Here is a 22466-nt window from a genome sequence, read left to right on the forward strand (position 1 = left end):
TCTATGTAATCAAGCTCGACCTCTCCCTTTGCTTCTGCAATGAGGGAATCAGGTAATAGGGTAGCTGGATTCAATAAGTTACATAGAGTAATGGTTACATTTACTGCACCCACCAGAATCCTTTCATACTTAGTCAGCCGACTAGGAGTTAGATACTGGGTTTTAGTTCGGGTAAGTAAGATTACAACTGCATGTGGAACATACACAGTTACAGGATGTCCCATGACAATGGATTCACTCTGCTCAAGACTCATGCAAGTTGAAGCTACTGGTTTCAGACATCCAGGTAATCCAGCAGCCACTGGATCTAAAGTAGCAAAAAAATATGCCACAGGACGTCTAGTCAAACCATGCGCTTGGGTCAGAACTGACAATGCACAATTGTCGCGTGTGTCACAAAACAGTGCAAACTCTTTCGAGTAGTCAGGCATTCTCAACGCAGGAGCAGTACACAGACAGTCTCGTAATTTTGTAAAAGCTGACATGCTTTCTTCATCCCACTCCACTGGGTCCTTTGCTCCTTTCTTTGGCATTTTTATTAATGGTTTTGCTAAAACTGCAAATCCCACAATCCACTGTCTACAGTATCCTACAACCCCAAGGAACATTCTGATCTCTTTCTGAGTACGGGGTAGATGCATGTTTTTAATTATCCTGAATGTTTCCGTTGTTACTTTCCTGATACCTTTCTCTATCTGGTGCCCCAGATATTTCACTGAAGAGGTACAGAACTGCAATTTGTCTGGTGATACTTTATGCCCTCCTTCCCCTAAATGGTTCAGCAAGGCAATGGTGTGGACAACACAGTCATTCCGACTTCTAGACGCCACTAAGAGGTCGTCTATGTATTGCACCAGGACTGATTCTCCAGGCAAAACCAAAGATTCGAGGCACTTTTTCAGAATCTAATTAAAGATTGAAGGACTCTCTGTGTACCCCTGAGGGACACGATTCCAGACGTAGGCATGACTGTCGAATTCAAACGAGAAAAGGAATTTGCTGTCTGGATGCAATGGGATTGAAAAGAATGCGTGACATAGGTCAATGACGGTGAACCATTCAGCATTCCATGGAATTTGGTACAAAATCACGGCAGGATTTGGCACAATAGGACAGCAAGGAACCACAATTTTGTTTACCTTGCGCTGGTCCTGCACTACCCTGTACCTACCACTCGATTTCTTAGTTCCAATTATGGGTGAATTACAAGGACTGCTCATTACCTCCTTTATGATATTTGCTTCCAGCAATCTTTTTACTTCGATGGCAACCCCTGCTTTCACTTCTGCGCTCATCTTGTACGGTTTGGTATTTGGATAGACTGCATCTTCTCTTATGGCTATTTTAATTGGGTCAACTGATGTGTTTTATCTAGGACCCGATCAATATTGTGACCTCATGCCCCTATACGGCTATAATCAATACATATCCCTATAATGGCATAACAATCAGAGCCATTTTTCAGTAACTCGTCTCTGCAGTCTATGACAGTACATGACACAGCAGAAGCCACTTCCTTAGATTCCTAGATAGCACACGAGTTCATTCGACATACCAAACCCCCAGCAACCTGGGAAAGCCCCGCTTGCTTTGTTTTGATTAGTAATAGAACTCCTGCGAGCACTGTAAGAACGGCCAGTTCTTAGTGACATCTTTATTGACGTCTTATGTCCATAAACTTACGTCAAACTCGGCACCTATCAGGTATAAATATACCAACGTTGCCTTAAGCAAACACACGGTGGTGGTGAATACTGGAGCAGATCAGCTGTCCCCTTGCAGAGCCCAGCAGATGAAAGAAGCCCACGGACGCTGCCCCTCCTCCTTGACGCGCTGAGAAAGACGCTGTCTTTTCACCTGCCGAGAAAATCCAGCTCCGGCGTTTCCAGCCTACCCTTGCGGGTACCTGGGATATCGGGTCCTGAGAGGAGATACCAGACCTCCTGCATTCTATTCCAGAGGTATGGTGCTGACTAAACCCGTAGAGAGAATTCTTGAAACAAACTCTTGCCAAAACCAACTTAACTTAAACTGCTATTTACTCCCTCCCTTGTATTAGGCTTAGGTCAGGTACACTGGGGTAGTGTATTGCTTGACACGAACGTTGCCTCAGAAGTACCAGGAAGGTGATGCCTTTTCCACTGCCTCCCCTAACTGGTTCACCACCTGCCAGAATGATATCACTGCGCAGGAATAGTGATGCCCGTCAAGGGAACACAGGGAGACAAAACAAGGAAAGTTGGGGGGAAAAAAGAAAACACAGATTTCTTCATGCACCGGAGGGTAAACTGCTATTCCTGGAGAACCACAAAATTTCTGAATACAGGTCCTATGTAAATATAAAGAACAAGGGTTAGTGTAGTACTTGCTAAATGTAGTAGGAAGGGTATAGGCTGTGAGAAAAGGTACCTACGGGGGTGAGATGAGAGAGCTGGCGACATGTAAGTATGGAAGATATGATAGCCAGGAATGGGAGTCTTTGTATCCTGTAATATATGGTAAAGTGAGTGTCCTATCTCTGTGCTATGCAGGTAAATGAGTAGAAGACAACTACTGCCTACCTGTGTATGGGTTTAAAGAAAGCCTTAAAGACTGGAACTAGAATCAATACTCCTCTAGTTCCAGGCAAACTATAACTAAGCGCCAGGACTAGTATCAATGCTCCACTAGTCCCAGTCTATATCCAGGGAAGAATACAGTCTTCCAAAATCACCTAGATTCTACCACGCACCGCGTGGAAATATTAACACCTACTACTCTGCCAAAATAATCTTGATCAATCCCTTGGAAACTCAGGGAAATGCAGAGGTTAAATAAAACAATGCTAACGTACTCGCGAGTTTGAATCTACAAATGCACCATGCACCTCAAACTCTCTGAATAGATGCGTACAACAATGCTCTCATTTCAGTACATAGTACCTGCCAGGAGACGACCCGACGCCCGCCGAAGACCCGACGGATCCTGCTGCTCGCCACCACCGTGACCCGGAGACGAACTGCACACAACTTCTGAACCGGAACGGAACGCGAAGCGTTCAATGCAGGGAAGGGGGTGGTTAAATGTCGGGTGTAATGTATCTGCGCATGCTCGGCCCTTCGCGCATGCGCCGTAAGTTTGCCAACCATCTGTAGCTGAGATTTGCCAACCACGTCCTCGCAAGCAAGCACGACAGGTAGGAGTTGTTAGAAACACCAGTTGAGGTTGTTAGTTAATGTATATATAAATGTATATATTTTATTCATTTTAACTATCTTATGGCTAAGAAACCATATCAATGCTTTTACAGTATTATTTCGTAATACTCCTTTTACTGTACGCACTTTTCATAATAACAAGTCTTGCAATTGTGGCATTTCATTTCTCTTGCATGAGAAGGAAGACTGCTCATTAAATAATATCTTTTATTGAAAACGCCCGTCTCTCTATTCTCTGCATCCTGGTGAAAGTAAATCTGCACAACTGACTGAGTGAAATAGCTGTCTATTGTTTCACACAACTCTAGAGATTGACTCTTATTCTTAGGAGCAAAGTTGTCATGTTAATGCGGTTGTCAGAAGCTGAATCCCTTCTTGTCTGAGCCAGGGAAGCTGATCACTTCCTATTCAGTCAAGAAAGTTTCCAGTGACCTCTGAGCTAGCTGGCGCAAACCTAAATTAAGTCTAACATAGTCAGTAGAAAACTAGAAGACCGCAGTCCTACGTCTATACTGCTGTTTATGTTATTCCAATGCACAGGGCCTATAGGGAAAATAGGAACTACACTACATGGTGCCCAACGTTTGGTAAGGCGATAAACTAACGCAAGACGTTAGAGTAACTCAGTCGTGCTTTTTCACACAGACCCTTTCTCCCGTAAATACTCCAATAGACGTCTGGAGTGGGTGAAAGGTTAAAATCTGCCTGAACTTAGTAGGAAGAGATTCCTATGTAGAGTTTCTGGTTTAGTCAACGTTGAAGGATACAGTGTTCCAAAATATTGTGCACCTAATCTTTGTTTCCTTGAAAACCTGCTCTGCAAAACCTTCATTAATACAATGTCAGAAAATGGGGTAGTGTAGTTCCTATTTTCCCAATAGGCCCTGCGCATTGGAATAACATAAACAGTAGTATCGACGTAGAAGTGCGGATCTTCCAGGCCTCCACTGACTATGCTAAACTTAATTGGGTTTGTTACCAACTAGCTCAGAGGTCACTGGAAACTTTCGTCTCTGAATAGGAAGTGATCAGCTTCCCTGGTACAGACAAGAAGGGATTCAGTTTTCCAACAACCGTGCAACATGACAACTTTGCTCCTCAGATAAGAGTCAATCTCTAGAGTCGTGCGAACAATAGACAGTTATTTTACTCAGTCAGTGGTTGTGCAGTTTACTTTCACAATATGTAGAGAATAGAGAGACGGGCGTTTTCAATAAAGGGTAACATTTATTGAACAGTCTTTCTTCTCGTACAAGAGAAATGAATTGCCACAATTGCAAGACTTGTTATTATAAAAAGTACGTACAGTAAGATGAGTATTGCGAAATAATACTGTAAAAGCATTGATATGGTTTCTTAGCCATACAATGGTTTAAAATGGATAAAACATATATGCATTCATATATACATTAGGCTAAAATACTCAACTGGTGCTTCTAACTACGCCTACCCCAGTGTACCTGACCTAAGCCTAATACTTGGGAGGGGAGTAAGTAAGTAGCTTTAAGTTAAGTTGGTTTTGCCAAGGTTTGCTTCAAGAATTCTCTCTAAGGGTTTAGTCAACACCATACCTCTGGAATAGAATGATGGAGGTCTGGTATCTCCTTCAGGGGGTCGATATCCCAGTCACTCGCAAGAGTGGCTTGGAAACGCCGGAGCTGGATTTCTCTGCAGGAGAAAAGACAGCGTCTCTCTCAGCGCGTCGAGGAAGAGGAGGGGCAGCGTCCGCGGGCAGCTTGCATCTGCTGGGCTCTTGCAGGGGACGGCTGTTCAGCTCCTAAGTTCACCACACCATCGTTCGCTCGTTAGCAGCGATAGTAGTAGCGATAGCAGCTATGGTATCATCAGCATAACAGCAGCTTCTTCAGCAGCGATGGCATTGAGGCAGCTAGCATCGTTAGCAGCAACATCAGCATCAGCTTCAGCTTCAGCAACACAGCAACATCAGCGAGACAGCGTTTGCTTAAAGTAACGTTGGTAATATTTATACCTGAAAGGTGCCTTGTTTGACGTAAGTTTTTGGACATAAGACGTCAATAAAGATGTCACTAGGAAGTGATCGTTTATCAGTGCTCATTAGAGTTCTATTACTAATCAAAACATAGCAAGCGGGGATTTCCCAGGGTGCTGAGTTTTTATCTTGTTGAAGAACTCGGAGTGTTAATCTAGAAATCTTAGATAGTAACTTCTGCTATGTCATTGCACTAATTGGTTGCAAAGGAAGTGGCAGAGAAAGCGATTCTGAAATGTGGCTCTGTTCGTGTGAGGCCAGAGACGAGTTTCTGAATATTGCACTTGAACGGTTATGCCAATATAGGGAATAAATGGATTTATAGCCGAATAGGGGCATAAGGTCACAGTATCGATCAGGGTCCTAGATTAGAACGCGACACCCACTCCACGAATTTATGTCCATCAAATTACTAAAACTAGAGCAATAAGATGCATGTGTAACATTGCCCACCCCAAAATACATATATGCATTTGAAATAGGCATATTTGTAATACGTGAGAATTTAGGTACTGTACGTTTTTGAAGCATAGAAATCATTCAAAAATTATAGCATGTGAAATCAATGAACGATTATGCAAAAAGAATTACACATGAAATATCTCTGAATACAGAAGAAGGGCGAGATAATTTCATCACATATAAATGCATTGCAGTAAAATGTGCTAGAGGCTGGTGTAAAGTTATTATGTCTCTAGATGTATCTAAAAATATAGAAGTAGAAGTAGAAGCTTCTGTTCTCTATGAATAGTTTTACTTTAAGCAAAGAATTTTTTGTGCCAAAAAAAGGTGAATATTAAAAAGTGTTCCATTCAAAAGAATTCTTGCTGAACGGGGAAATAGAGTTCCAACGTTTTTAGCAGTTTTTGTTGTTCAAAACTGGAGGCCGAATTCAGAGTTCATGGGAACGCTGTGTGTCGGAATGCTTCTCTAAAGTTATTGTTTCTGTTCGGGTGAGAACATCATATCAGACAGGCTCTCAAAGGATTGGTCTACAAAATCAGGTGACAGTTCGACCAAATTCGATAGTGCTGTAACTTGGCAGGTGTGAGAATGATTGCTGTCATCAAAGGCTGGATCAGCAATGCTCACAGAAGGTCGTACCTGGGTGATGTTGCTTTTGTCACTCGCTCCACTGTTACCACCTAGTCGTAGCACAGGAGTCTCAACGAATGCCGTCATCAGGATTGGTAGCCGCTGGGGACAACACAATGCGTGAGCCGTTATCGGACTTAGCAAAGTATCGATATCCATTGGTACTGCTGATGGAAGTGCAAGACAGGTGTCCAACACGCACTCATCTCCGCATAGCATACATCGTAGTACAGGTAAGATGCAGTTTTGCCATATCGGTCTGAATGAAAGGAACCAGGTCATGTTTAGATCTCTCAGCCTGGCCAATCCAAGGACTCTAGTTATTCTGTCCCGGTAGCGCACTGCTAGGATTGTCTCTTACATTCTCATAGGAGTCATGTCTGAGCTGTGGCTTGCCATATCGGAGCAGGACGGTCAAAAATAAAATGCCTGCTACAAGTCCCAAAAATAGGGGTATGCCGCCAAAAAAAGAGTGGACAAAATTTGGAACGATTCCCAGAATTGCTTGAAATGGTGTTAGCAGTCCCGTAAAAATCGTCTTAAATATGCCTGGGATGCCTGTGGCACTAGACATGTTAAGGAGTTGGCTCAACATTTCTACGAAATGCACGGGGCAATTTGTTGATAAAAGGTCATGAACCTCCGTAGCTGTCCTTGCAACTAGGAGATCATACGTCTCTTTTGATGACTTTATGGGCACTGTTGTCTGTAAAAGCAGATTTCATTTTGCTTAAAGTATCAATTCGTATAGAAGAGAAATGCAGACGAGTATAGATGGGAGTCTCTATGTCTCCAGGCCCGCTCGGGAACAATGCTTGCATACAGCATTTGACCATGGAAGTTACGCTTACGAGATAACTTTTCCCTGGAACAAGGCCACAACATCTGTGATCCGTTCTTAGAATGTAACTCCAATTTGCGAGTTGCATAAAGAAAGGCTCTATCTGCGTTGCAGGTGTGACAAGCTGGTGGCATGAAAGGTTGTTAGTATTACCTTCACAGGCTCCGTGTAAATTAATACCCTGGCACAAAAGTAGACCGCTTAGTGAAAGTTTACAATTTTCACCACTAAGAAATACATTTTTGTCGCTGTCACTGTAGCATGAATGTGTGTATGGTAATTTCCATGCTAACTTAACATAACCTTTACCCAAACGTTCATACTGGCCAGTAGGTATGTATTCAAGGCACTTTTTAAATCGGATAGTTGTTATCGGAATAGGGATAATTCCGTGTATTATCCATTCAATGACAGGACTTTCTGACATTGTCAATGGTAATCTCTCAAGTTTTTCGATGCTCAGGATTGTATAGTCTGCTCCTTTCTGTGCCAAGCTGATTTGTTTATCAGTAAGGTTAAAAATGGAAAAGAATGACGTTGTGTTGATTAAACGCCAAGGCACATAGCCTGAACGAAGATTTTGCAGCGTCCAGCCTAATTGTACAATAGAACGTAATTGCGACTGGCCATGCTGTAACATTAGCAAGTCTCTGTCTATTATATCAAAGGCAGAGGATACAATATTGTCCAACGAATATATTCTGGAGGACAGAGTCATTAACCCATTGTCCACTACAGAAAGTGATTTTTCTAAATTAATACGATCAATTTCTCGTATTTTTTCTGCTGTTTCAATTTGTGTGACTTTCCAAGCCTCGTTGTATGCAGCATAGATACTGGTCGCTATGAAACGCTTTTGACGCTGTTTGCGTGGTCCAAGAATGAAATCGCGCAAATCAGCACCATCTTTAAGTAAAGATAAGTGTTGCTTAATTTCAGCCAGTCTGGATGATCCTAGCCATTCGAGGCAGAGTTTCCCTACACTGTATGTTGTTACTATCCCTGGATGTTGTCTCTGGGAGTATCTAGGGTCTTGTCTGGTCATTTTCAACCCCTGTGTTTTGTTCAGGAATCTATCTTGACAGTTGTTTGTGTCAGTAGGCCAGATTAACCACTTCTTCCAATCAGGATGTGTTCTGTTAAAATGTAAAATTTTAGTTACGTCTATCTCAATATCTGTTGTTGCATTTTCAGGTATTGGTTTTGGAATAGACGGTTTGTTTAGGTCTTTGATCTTAGCTAGGCCAAGACAGGATGTTTGGTGAATTGTGTCATTTAAAAACATAATTTATTCTGGTATCATGCAGGTTCTGAATAGTGCTTCTAGGCCTTGTACCTGCCAATCTTTCGTACCCCAAATAGTTTTTGTTTCAATGTTATTTTTCCAATAATCAAAACCAAATGTCATCATTTTTTCATAAAATGCTTCTGAATATATTAATTTAGTGTTTGTCAGCATTGTTTTCATTCCTGTTTTATCTAACAGTTTGTAATAAAACGTTTCTGCATCACTGGTGTTAAACCCTGAGAAGTACTTGAATTTCTCAAAGAATGTTTTAGAACTGCTTTTAGGTGGTGTAGCACAATTTTCCCATTGATTATACTTAAAAACATTTCTAGGCTGTGCAGATTTATGCAAATAATGATCGCCATAATGTGTATAACAGAACAACTGTTCATAACTAGACGAACCTTGTAAATAATCATGATCTGTGAATCTAGCGGACCTTACTAAATCAGACATCATGTCATTAATACTGTTAAAGTCCGAATCATCAGAGAATGTACTAGGTTTTACAAAGTCACTCAAGGAAACCTTCAGTTGATGAGGATACTTCAGGATCTCGACCGGACCATAGATCTCATAGTCAGTTTTCTCCCATACTACCTCACCGGGTATTGGAATCGCTGTGACATTTACTGTTGACAGTTCTCTTTTCTTCACGTGGGATGATCTGTGTGGTTTGAGGACTAAGTTGATGTTCTGACTTGCTGTGTCCATTGTACTATATTTTCCCTCAATGAATTTTCCCAAACAAAGTACCATGATGAGCCAAAGCAGGAGGAAAAATACACCTAGACCGAACCAGAACTCTAACCAAGGGGAAATAAGGTAGATTTCCTTCAGTTGATGAAAGAGTTCCGTTGCTTTTTCTTTAAAAGTCTTTTTTGTTTCTGGCATCACTTCGGGATTACTTTGATCCTCGGAAAAGTTGTCGAAGTCGGTGAAATAACCAGAGGCAGTTCTGTCAATTGTTGGAAGTGTTCTTTCAATTTGTCTTTCTGTAGCACATTCAGATGCCACATCATTGTAGACTGGTGTTTCTTGACGAACTGTTTCAATCTGTGTCTCAAGAGGCACAAGTTCCATGGCATTATTGCATAGTCCTTCTCTGTGCACTGCAGGCTGATCGAATGTGATTAGTCTTTCAGTTTGAACCTCTTGGATTGTTGCAAATTTGGGTATTCTATTGTTTCTTGGGAGTCCACTGGGCCTACTGTTGATTATAGGCCACATGCTTGTGGTTTTACCAGGTCGATTGATACAACTCTGTTCTCCTTTTTACCAGCAAGGGGCGGTAGTACAACTGATCTTGTTCCGGTGACTGCCAAGACAGGTACTGCTTTTCTGTAAGAAGGCCCAAATTCCTTCTTCACCGCTATTTTTTCTCTGACTAGATCCCCAATCTTTGGAATCCAGACAGGCCTTGCTGGGGCTGTTGCTTGTGATGCCTCGTCAGTGGTATCTGGCTGTTGCTTTAACTTTATGTTGCTTAAGGATTTTCTTGTTTCATTCAAGTCCTGTAAAACAGCCAAACGATCTTTTATATCAAAGTCTCTTGTTTTTTCTTGTACCACTGATATTTGACTATCGAGGCCCTGAACTCTCATTCTAATTCCGAACAATAGTTCGTATGGGCTGAAACCTTTTAGAGAATTTCTTGGCAAGTTATTAAGACTCGTTTGGACACTTATTAAATGTTTGACCCACCCAGCGCCTGAACCTAATACCTTCGCTGTTATAGATCGCTTTTTGTCCCGGTTTTTTCTTTCAACCACACTATTCCCTTCGGGGTGTGACGGACAAGAATACCGCAACCCAATTCCCATGCTGGCCATGGCCTCCTTATAAGCTCGAGAGCTAAAAGCAGGACCCTGGTCAGAATGGAACATGGCAATTGCGTATGTGCCGATAAAGACTCGCAGATCTTTTATAACCGTTCTGGCGTCAGCCGAGCGCTGGGAGCCACATTATTTAAGTGTGTTTAGCCTTAATGATGTACAATGGGACGCGTTTCTATTTTTTGATAGCGCGGATAGATTGCCTAATGCTTTCTATTAGGGCTTCTGACACTACACTGGCCGGTTCTCCACTGCGATCTCTGTTGCAGTCTTCACAGTTTTTTGCAAACTCATGAATACCTTCACTCATTTCCGGCCACCAGTACTCTGATTCTAATTCTCTCAGAGAGTCCCTGATTGTTTGGTGTCTCAGACAGGCCCGGACTGGCCGTTGCGGGCACCGAGCAATCCCCCGGTGGGCCGCATGGTTGGGGGCTGGTTTTGGGCCCCTGGGGGCCGTTTTTGTTACAGGGCCGTTATGCTGCAAAAACGGCCCCGTAACAAAAACGGCCGAAAACCGGCCCTGACACAGAGCGCGGTCGTGCCCCCCCTCCCCCCTCGGAAGGAGGGGAGGGGGGCCGGCCGAGCACTTTGCCAGGGCCGGTTCTGGTTCCCAGTCCGGCCCTGTCTCAGACCCAACCCCATATGTGCTTCCTGTGTAAGGAAGCCCCTCCGGTCCCTGTTTGGAATCACTCTATCCCCCACTCCAGGGATTTGAGCAAAAGGAACGGAGTTTGCATCGATTACGTATGCATAATTGAGTGGATAGTTCACGGGCAGTGCTGCACAGTCGCCTTTTACGGTCGTTTTTACTGCCAGCATGGTTTCCCCGTCTATGTATTTTTCTGCACGCTTTTTTGTGGCTACGGAAGCCAGTTTAGTTGCTTCCGCTGTGGCTGTATTAGCCAATGAATTCCCTGCAACGTGAACGCCATCACGTTGTAGACTCTGTGCGTGTATCACGTGAGTCTTTTGTAGTTCTTTATGTAAAAGAGCTACCTGTTCCCAGAGCAACTTATGCTTTATTGTGGCACCTGTGTCATCTTTTCAATCCAGCTCTGCAGTTTATTATTGTAAGAGTTGATGCAAAAATGAGAATCGCACATGATTAGTGTCCGGAATTCACGTTCTGCATTTTCGAGCGCCATCTTTAAACATCTAATTTCAGCTCTCTGAGCCGAACAGTACTTTACTGATTCAGTTTTTGTTATTTTCGGTCTGAATTTACCGCACAGCCAACGACCTTTAACAATCGCACAGGCTGCATCGTAGGATTTGCTCTCTACGTTAAAATGCTGTACAAATCTATCTGTATAGATTATACAGGCATACTGTGGGAGAAGCAGAAGTTCGATTGGCAGAGGATATTCTTCTTCATATTCTAAATCATTCAGTTCTTCGAATTGCGGGGCGAAATAGTATTTCACATCTTCCGCTCCAAGAGAATCTATATACTGTATCCATTTCGGATCCAGTGACACTGTAGGCAGGTTTACTGGGCTGAATAGCGCCTCGAAGGCGGATTCCGCTGTGAGGATATTAATCCTTTTACCATGTGCTAGTTCTCGTTCATTTGCTAATGGAATTTGCACTGCTTTCACAGTATTTTCTGTGTGACTGAATGTTTTTTCTACTTGTGTGTACAAGTGAGATTTAATTGAACTTGGTACCTTTTCTCCCTCATTAGAGGTCAGGTACGTGAATCCGTATCCTCCTGGGATGACTCGGATTACAAGATTGCGTGTGTTGTCACGTGTATCTAATTTAGTTTTTGCTAACATGTCTGTTTGCAGTGATCTCAAAATTTCTGTGTGTTTTTGAGTCCAGGTGATTTGTTTAAAATCAGGTTTAATTAGTTCGTAGAGAGGTTTAACGCTCTCTGCGTAATTTAGAATGTAAGTTCTTCCGAAATTCAGAAAACCTAGAATTGATTGTAAATTCTTCAGCGTTTTTGGAGCTTGGAGTACAGCGCACTTCTCTAAGAAGTTGTCCGCTAGGCTTTTCCCTTCACTTGATAATTCGTATCCTAAAAATAATACTGTCAGATGGGCAATTTGAGACTTTTTAAAGTTGAATTTGTAACCCTCTGCTGCGAACCCAAGTATAATTGTGTTCACTCTTTTCAAGTGAGTATCCAAGTCGTCGTCTCTGAGATAGATGTCATCGACATAAGATAATGCCTCATCATCATATATTTGTAGTAACTCTGTTACCCTAGCTGAGAATAGTCCTGGGCTGTTCTTGAACCCCTGTGGGAGCCTACAGAAATTTTTCTGAGACCCCATTACGGAGAAAGCAGTCAAGTATCTGCTTTCTGGTGCAATGTTTTGACAAAAGAAACCATTAGATATGTCTAATGTCGTTTTATATTCTTTCCTAACTATGTTATTCATTAGGGCTGCACTATGCAAATTCTGTACTGCAAATGTTTTGCAACATGCATTAAGGTGTCTGTAGTCCAAAACTAGACAATATGAATTGTCTGGCTTGGAGACAGGAAACAAAGGATTGTTCATTTGAGAGGTGCATGTTTCAATCACCCCCTGGTATTCAAGTTGATCTAAGATCTCCCTGACTTGTTTTTTAGCTTCTTGCTTAATGGGATAATGCCGTTGGGCAGTTGGTTCACTTTTTAACTGGATTTTGTGAGGAGGTGAGTCCTCATCCCATCCTACATGATTTTTATATAATGCCGGTGCCTGGGCTACTGCCCATTTCCTTGCATAAGTATGTTTTTTGTGAATCGGAATGTGATTCGAGAAGGCAGGCATAATCATTTCTTCGCCACGAGGGCACTCCCTGACAAACTCTAGGGGCCAATCTTTTACAGCTAACAGAATATCATAGCCTTTTGAGAGTTTATCCCAAAATAGACCCTTTATTTTCCTAGTCTTATCACCCTCTATACGCAATGTTATTTCGTATATCTTATGGGGCTCGCTAAGTCTGGTGTCGGCAGTTTCAACCTGAATGTATTCATTCGTGTCCACTGTCTCCAGATGACTCATCAAGATCTTGCGGGCTATACTGATTTCTGCTGCACTGTCTACCATTGTCTGTGCCCACTCCCCGTTTTTCAACTGTGTCCTCAGTATTCTCGGCATAGTTGATTACTCTAATACTGGCTACTTTCTTTTTCGAAAATTTAGATTTTTTACTCTGAGCAGGTTCCTTGTCTTTGGACTTGGTGTGCTCTCCTGGGTCTGACCGACCTCTTCTTTCCGATTTCTGCGAAAAAGATCGAGAGGGACGTGTATCAATACTTTGATATCTATCAGGTTTTTTCAAATTATCCCTATTTCTAAGGTTATATCTTTTCTCAGAGGGCTCCCTCTGGGGAGACTGGTGTTCTCGAGTCGGAGTTCTTTCCCTCCATCGAGGAGACCTTCCTCTGGACTGGAAAACTTTTTCCTTGGGAGTGGATTGTTTATTTCCATCCCAGCTCTTTTGAGGAGTGTTTGAATTATTTTTAATAAATAATTTTTCAGGATTTTCGAGCAGTTGGGGCTTAACTGGTTTTCCACCCAAGCTGTCTCTACCTAATTCTTCATAGCATTTCTCTATGATTCTGGCAAGCTCAACTGGCTGATCTGTTATATCTGTTTCCTTCAACTTCTGGCGGATCGCCACAGATGCTGCTTCTCCCTTTATGTTGGCTAGTAATATAGCCGAGACCTGCTTGAAGTCTTTCAGTAATTTCATACCAAGAGTTAAAGCGGGCTCTGGACCGTATTCATTCTGAATCTGTTTTAGCACTTCTGGTATTACCGCCATGGACGGAACACCATGTGTTTTTGTGTAAATGGAAGCAAAGACTGTACCCCAAGTGTCACAGTCCTCCACGTGTGGTGCGATTCCCATAGGAAGGCAGATGGTCAAGATTCTGTGTTTCTCGATAGGGGTAGTATCCGGAAATACTGCCTCTATTTGAGTGATTTTTTGTGCTAACCAGAAAGGAATTTGTTCCCGTTTTATGGGTGTTTTACCAAGACATGACTGTATGTTCTGTGGTGTAATTTTATTAGTGTTCCCCTGATGAGGGGTCAGCTGTGGTACATTAACAGCTAGTTGGACTGTTGCAGTCCGCATTACATATTGGACTAATTGCCTATGTATTCTTATAAGTGTTTCTAGCTGTACTAACAGCTCTTCTTTAGACATTTTTGCAATGTCCGGATGTGGTGTGTAGCTGGCTAGAACCGGCCACGTTGCTCCTGGTTTACCTAGTGGACCGAGCCTGGTAATATGATCATTATGTTTTAGGGCGCCTTTAAACCAAAGTAAATGTTCTTGGTATTTTAATGGGATTTCAATCTCCTCGAAAGGAGCGTATTCATCCGGTGGAACTCCTACTACATAGTAGTGGAACTCGTGTGTTGCGGCTCTTGCCACTGGAAATTTTATCCATGAATAGAATACCTCTGTCTGCCGATATTCGTGTGCCTCTATCACGAAGACGACTGTGCCACCTTGTGTGGTCAGTCTATTTTCTATAAGTTTTAACGTTATAGATTTTCTCAAATGTGCCAGGATGATTATCGCACCCGGTTCAGTAGTAGTGTCGGGACCCTGCTGAGTCGCATCTGCTGCGGCCCCAGTGGTTCCGTTTTCTCTTGGCATTGTAGAAATGCGAGGTTTGCAGAGTAGGTCTACAACGAGACAAAGATTAGGTGCACAATATTTTGGAACACTGTATCCTTCAACGTTGAATAAACCAGAGCTTTACATAGGAATCTCTTCCTACTGAGTTTGGGCGGATTTTAACCTTTCACCCACTCCAGACGTCTATTGGAGTATTTACGGGAGAAAGGGGTATGTGTGACAAATGCACGACTGAGTTACTCTAACGTCTTGCGTTAGTTTATCGCCTTACCAAACGTTTGGGCGCTATGTAGTGTAGTTCCTATTTTCCCAATAGGCCCTGCGCATTGGAATAACATAAACAGTAGTATCGACGTAGAAGTGCGGATCTTCCAGGCCTCCACTGACTATGCTAAACTTAATTGGGTTTGTTACCAACTAGCTCAGAGGTCACTGGAAACTTTCTTCTCTGAATAGGAAGTGATCAGCTTCCCTGGTACAGACAAGAAGGGATTCAGTTTTCCAACAACCGTGCAACATGACAACTTTGCTCCTCAGATAAGAGTCAATCTCTGGAGTCGTGTGAACAATAGACAGTTATTTTACTCAGTCAGTGGTTGTGCAGTTTACTTTCACAATATGTAGAGAATAGAGAGACGGGCATTTTCAATAAAGGGTAACATTTATTGAACAGTCTTTCTTCTCGTACAAGAGAAATGAATTGCCACAATTGCAAGACTTGTTATTATAAAAAGTACGTACAGTAAGATGAGTATTGCGAAATAATACTGTAAAAGCATTGATATGGTTTCTTAGCCATACAATGGTTTAAAATGGATAAAACATATATACATTCATATATACATTAGGCTACAATACTCAACTGGTGCTTCTAACTATGCCTACCCCAGTGTACCTGACCTAAGCCTAATACTTGGGAGGGGAGTAAGTAAGTAGCTTTAAGTTAAGTTGGTTTTGCCAAGGTTTGCTTCAATAATTCTCTCTAAGGGTTTAGTCAACACCATACCTCTGGAATAGAATGATGGAGGTCTGGTATCTCCTTCAGGGGGTCGATATCCCAGTCACTCGCAAGAGTGGCTTGGAAACGCCGGAGCTGGATTTCTCTGCAGGAGAAAAGACAGCGTCTCTCTCAGCGCATCGAGGAAGAGGAGGGGCAGCGTCCGCGGGCAGCTTGCATCTGCTGGGCTCTTGCAGGGGACGGCTGTTTAGCTCCTAAGTTCACCACACCATCGTTCGCTCGTTAGCAGCGATAGTAGTAGCGATAGCAGCTATGGTATCATCAGCATAACAGCAGCTTCTTCAGCAGCGATGGCATTGAGGCAGCTAGCAGTGTTAGCAGCAACATCAGCATCAGCTTCAGCTTCAGCAACACAGCAACATCAGCGAGACAGCGTTTGCTTAAGGCAACGTTGGTAATATTTATACCTGAAAGGTGCCTTGTTTGACGTAAGTTTTTGGACATAAGACGTCAATAAAGATGTCACTAGGAAGTGATCGTTTATCAGTGCTCATTAAAGTTCTATTACTAATCAAAACATAGCAAGCGGGGATTTCCCAGGGTGCTGAGTTTTTATCTTGTTAAAGAACTCGGAGAGTTAATCTAGGAATCTTAGATAGTAACTTCTGCTATGTCATTGCACTAATTGGTTGCAAAGGAAGTGGCAGAGAAAGCGATTCTGAAATGTGGCTCTGTTCGTGTGAGGCCAGAGACGAGTTTCTGAATATTGCACTTGAACGGTTATGCCAATATAGGGAATAAATGGATTTATAGCCGAATAGGGGCATACGGTCACAGTATCGATCAGGGTCCTAGATTAGAACGCAACAATGGCAAAAACAACGAAACCAATAAAGTCGCAGTAGATGCGGATCAACCGAGTTTCGATGTTACAGGGATTAATGAACCGGGTGCGATTATCATTCCGGCAAACATAAGAAAAACTATAACGTTAAAACTTATAGAAAACGGACTGACATCACGAGGTGGTACAGTCATTTTCGTGATAGAGGCACATGAATATCGGCAGACAGAGGTATTCTATTCTTGAATAAACTTTCCAGCGGCAAACGCTACAACACACGAGTTTCACTATTACAAAATAGAGGAACCACCGGAAGAGTACGCTCCTTTCGAGGAGATTGAAATCCCATTAAAATACCAAGAGCTCCTGCTCTGGTTTAAAGGCGCCCTAAAACATAATGATCACATTACCAGGCTCGGTCCACCAGGTAGACCAGGAGCAACGTGGCCAGTTCTAGCCAGCTACACACCACATCCAGACATTGAAAAAATGTCAAGAGAAGAACTTTTAGCACAGCTAAAATTACTGATTAAAATACACAGACAGTTAGTCCAAAATGTAATGCGGACTGCAACAGTCCAAACAGCTGTTAATGTTCCACAGCTGACCCCTCATCATGGGAACACAAATAAAATCACACCACAGAACATACAATCATGTCTTGGAAAAACTCCCGCAAAACGGGAACAAATTCCTTTCTGGTTAGCACAGAAAATTACTCAAATAGAGGCAGTATTCCCGAATAGTACCCCTATTGAGAAACACAGAATTCTGACTATCTGCCTTCCAATGGGGGGTCGCACCACATGTGGAGGACTGCGACACTTGGGGTACAGTCTTTGCTTCCATTCACACAAAAACACATGGTGTTCCGTCCATGGCGGTAATACCGGATGTGCTAAAACAAATTCAGAATGAATACGGTCTAGAACCTGCCTTAACTCTTGGTATGAAACTACTGAAAGACTTCAAGCAGGTCTTGGCTATATTACTAGCCAACATAAAAGGAGAAGCAGCATCCGTGGCGATCCGCCAGAAATTGAAAGAAACAGATATAACAGATCACCCAATTGAGCTTGCCAGAATTATAGAAAAATGCTATGAAGAATTAGGTAGAGATAATTTGGGTGGGAAACCAGTAAAACCTCAACTACTCGAAAATCCTGAAAAATTATTTATTAAAAATAATCTAAACACTCCTAAAAAGAGTTGGGATGGAAACAAACAATCCACTCCCAAAGAAAAAGTTTACCAGACCAGAGGAAGGTCTCCTCGACGGAGGGAAAGAACTCCGACTCGAGAACACCAGTCTCCCCAGAGGGAGCACTCAGAGAAAAGATATAACCTTAGAAATAGGGATAACTTGAAAAAGCCTGATAGACATCAAAGTATTGATACACGTCCCTCTCGATCTTTTTCGCAGAAATCGGAAAGAAGAGGACGGTCAGACCCAAGGGAAGAGCACACCAAGTCCAAAGACAAGGAACCTGCTCAAGGTAAAAAAATTACAATTCCAGAGGAAGAAGTAGCCAGTATTAGAGTAATCGAACATGCCGAGAATACTGAGGACAGAGCTGAAAAACGGAGAGTGGGCACATACAATGCTAGACAGTGCAGCAGAAATCACCATAGCTCGCAAGATCCTGATGAGTCATCTGGAGACAGTGGACACGAATGATTACATTCAGGTAGAACTGCAGACACCAGAGTTAGCGAACCTCATAAGATATACAAAATAACACTGCATATAGAGGGAGATAAGACTAGAAAAATAAGGGGTCTATTTTGGGATAGCCTCTCAAAAGGCTATGACATCCTGTTAGCAGAGAAAGATTGGCCCCCCGAGTTTGTCAGGGAGTGCCCTCGTGACGACGAAATGATTATGTCTGCCTTCTCAAATCACATTCCAATTCACACTAAATATATATATGCAAGGAAATGGGCAGTAGCCCAGGCACCAGCATTATATAAGAATCATGTAGGATGGGATGAGGACTCTCCTCCTCACAAAATCCAGTTAAAAAGTCAACCAACTGCACAAAGGCAGTACCCAATTAAGCAAGAAGCGAAAAAACAGGTCAGGGAGATTTTAGATCAACTTGAATACCAAGGGGTAATTGAAACATGCACCTCTCAAATGAACAATCCTTTGTTTCCTGTCTCCAAACCGGAGGATTCATATTGTCTAGTCTTGGACTACAGACACCTTAACCCATGTTGCAAAACATTTGCGGTACAAAATTGGCACAGTGCGGCACTAACATAGTTCGCAAAAAATACAAAACGACATTAGACATATCTAATGGGTTCTTTTGCCAAAATATTGCACCAGAAAGCAGGTACTTGACCGCTTTCTCAATAATGGGATCGCAGAAAAATTTCTGTAGGCTCCCACAGGGATTCAAGAACAGCCCAGGACTATTCTCAGCCAGAGTAACAGAGTTACTAAAAATATATGATGATGAGGCATTATCTTATGTCGATGACATCTATCTCACTGACGACAACTTGGATACTCACTTGAAAAGAGTGAACACCATAATACTTGGGTTCGCAGCAGAGGGTTACAAATTCAACTTTAAAAAGTCAAGAATTGCCCATCTAACAGTCTTATTCTTAGGATACGAATTATCAAGTGAAGGAAAAAGCCTAGCGGACAACTTCTTAGAGAAGTGCGCTGTACTCCAAGCACCGAAAACGCTGAAGAACTTACAATCGATTCTAGGCTTCCTGAATTTCGGAATAACTTACATTTTAAACTATGCAGAAAGGATTAAACCTCTCTACGAATTAATAAAACCTGATTTTAAACCAATCAACTGGACTCAAAAACACACGGAAATTTTGAGATCACTGCAAACAGACATGTTAGCAAAAACAAAATTAGAAACACGTGACAATACACGCAACCTTGTAATCCGAGTCATCCCAGGAAGATGCGGATTCACTTACGTGACCTCTAATGAGGGAGAAACGGTACCAATAGCTTACAAATCACATTTGTACACACAAGCAGAAAAAACATTCAGTCTCACAGAAAATACTGTGAAGGCAGTGCAAACTGCTATAGCGAAAGAACAAGCACTAGCACAAGGCAAAAGGATCACTGTTCTCACCGCAGAATCCGCCTTCGAGGCACTATTCAGCCCAGTAAACCTGCCTACAGTGTCACTAGATCCGAAATGGATACAGTGGGAAAATTCTCTTGCTGCAGAAGACGTGAAATACTATTTTGCCCCGCACATGAAAAAACTGAATGATTTAAAATATGAAAAAGAATATCCTCTGCCAATCGAAATTCTCCCTCCAGAACAGTACTCCTGTATAATCTATACAGACAGATTTGTACAGCATTACAATGTAGAAGATAAATCCTAAGATGCAGCCTGCGCGATTGTTAAAGGTCGCTGGCTCTGCGGTAAATTCAGACCGAAAATAACAAAAACTGAATCACTGAGAAAATGTTTGGCTCAGCGAGCTGAAATCAGATCTTTAAAGATGGCGCTTGAAAATGCCGAACAAGAATTCCCGACACTAATCGTGTGCGATTCGCATTTTTGCGTCAACTCCTACAATAATGATTTGCAGAACTGGGTTCAAAATGATTACAAAGATGACACAGGTGCCACAATCAAGCATAAGATGCTTTGGAAACAAGTAGTTCTTTTACAGAAAGAACTACAAAAGACTCACGTGATACACACTCTGAGTCAACGACGTGATGGCGTTCACGTTGCAGGGAATTCATTGGCTAATACAGCCATAGCGGAAGCAAGTAAACCTGCTTCCGTAGCCACAAAACAGCGTTCAGAAAATTACATAGACGGGGAAACCATGCTGGCAGTAAAAACGTCTTCAAAAGGCAACTGTGCAGCACTACCTGTGAACTATCCACTCAATTATACATACGTAATTGATGCAAAATCCGTTCCTTTTGCTCGAATCCCTGGAGTGGGGGATAGGGTCATTCCAAACACGAATCGGAGAAAGTTATTAATAGCAGACGCACACATGGGTGAAGGTCCGAGGCACAAACAGATGAAGGAATCTCTGACCGAATTACAATCAGTATACTGGTGGCCGGGGATGAGCCTGCACCATTATAAATTTGTAAAGAGCTGTCCAGACTGCGACAGAGACCGCAGTAACGAGTCAAGCGGGGTAATGCCATGGCCTTGTATGATGGTAGCATAGAGCTATCTACACATGCAATCCAGTGTCCTATTAATTGTTTAAGACTACATTCACTTTAAAAATGTGGCCCCAGCGCTCGGCTGACGCCAAAACTGTTATAAAAGATTTGCGAGTCTTTATCGGCACATACGCAATTGCCATGCTTCATTCTGACCAGGGTCCTGCTTTTAGCTTTCGAGCTTATAAGGAGGCCATGACCAGCATGGGCATTGGGTTGCGGTTCTCTTGTCCCTTCCATCCTGAGGGAAACGGGGTAGTGGAAAGAAAAAACCGAGACAGAAAGCAATCTATAACAGCAAAGATATTAGGTTCGGATGATGGGTGGGTCAAACATTTAATAAGTGTCCAACGTAGTCTTAACAACCTGCCAAGAAATTCTCTAAAAGGTTTCAGCCCATACGAACTATTCTTCGGAACCAGAATGCATGTTCAGGACTTAGATAGTCTTGCTTCAGTGGTAGAAGATAAGAATAAAGACTTTGATATCAAAGATCGTTTGGCTGTTTTACAGGACTTAAATGAAACAAGAAAAGCCCTGAGCAACATAAAGTTAAAACAGCAGCCAACGACCACTGAAGACACACCACCTGTCCCAGCAAGACCTGTCTGGATTCCAAAGATTGGGGATCTGGTCAGAGAGAAAATAGCGGTGAAGAAGGAATTTGGGCCTTCTTACAGAAAAGCAGTACCTGTCTTAGCAATCAACGGAACAAGATCAGTAGTACTACCGTCCCTTGCTGGTAAAAAGGAGAACAGAGTTGTATCAATCGACCTGGTAAAACCACAATCATGTGGCCTATAATTAATAGCAGGCCCAGTTGACTCGCAAGAAGTAACAGAATACTCAAATTTGCAACTATCCAAGAGGTTCAAACTGAAAGACTAATCACATTTGATAAACCTGAAGTGAATAAAAAAGGACTATGCAGAAATTCAATGGAACTTGTCCCTCTTGAAACACAGATTGAAACAGTTCATCATGAAACACCAGTCTACAATGATGTGGAATCAGAATGTGCTAATGAAAGCCAAATGGGAATAACTATTCCAACAAGCGACAGAACTGCATCTGGCTACTTCATCAACTTCGACAACTTTTCTGAAGATCGAAGCGACCCTGAAGTGACGCCAGAAACAAAAACTTTTAAAGAAAAAGCAACAGAACTCTTTCATCAAATCACGGAAGCATATTTGAATGCACCATTGATTGAGCATTGGATTGTATCAGGGGTACTTATACTCCTACTATGCCTGATTTTAGTTTTAATTTTAGGAAAATTTATTACAGTTCAATGGACACAGCAAGTCAGAACATCAACTTAGTTCTGAAACCACACAGATCATCTCACGTGGAGAAAAGAGAACTATCATCAGTACATGTTACAGCCATTCCAATACCCGGGGGGGTAGTTTGGGACAAAACAGACTATGAAATATATTGCCCGGTCGAGATCTTGAAATATCCTCACCAGTTTAAAGTTTCATTAAGTGACTTTGTAAAACCAAGTACATTCTCTGATGATTGGGACTTTAAAAGTATAAATGATATGATGTCAGATTTGGTGTTGTCAGCAAAATTCACAGAACATGATTATTTACAA

This window comes from Lissotriton vulgaris, chromosome 2_2 (genome assembly GCF_964263255.1).
Source record: "Lissotriton vulgaris chromosome 2_2, aLisVul1.2, whole genome shotgun sequence".
In the NCBI taxonomy this organism is placed as follows: domain Eukaryota; kingdom Metazoa; phylum Chordata; class Amphibia; order Caudata; family Salamandridae; genus Lissotriton; species Lissotriton vulgaris.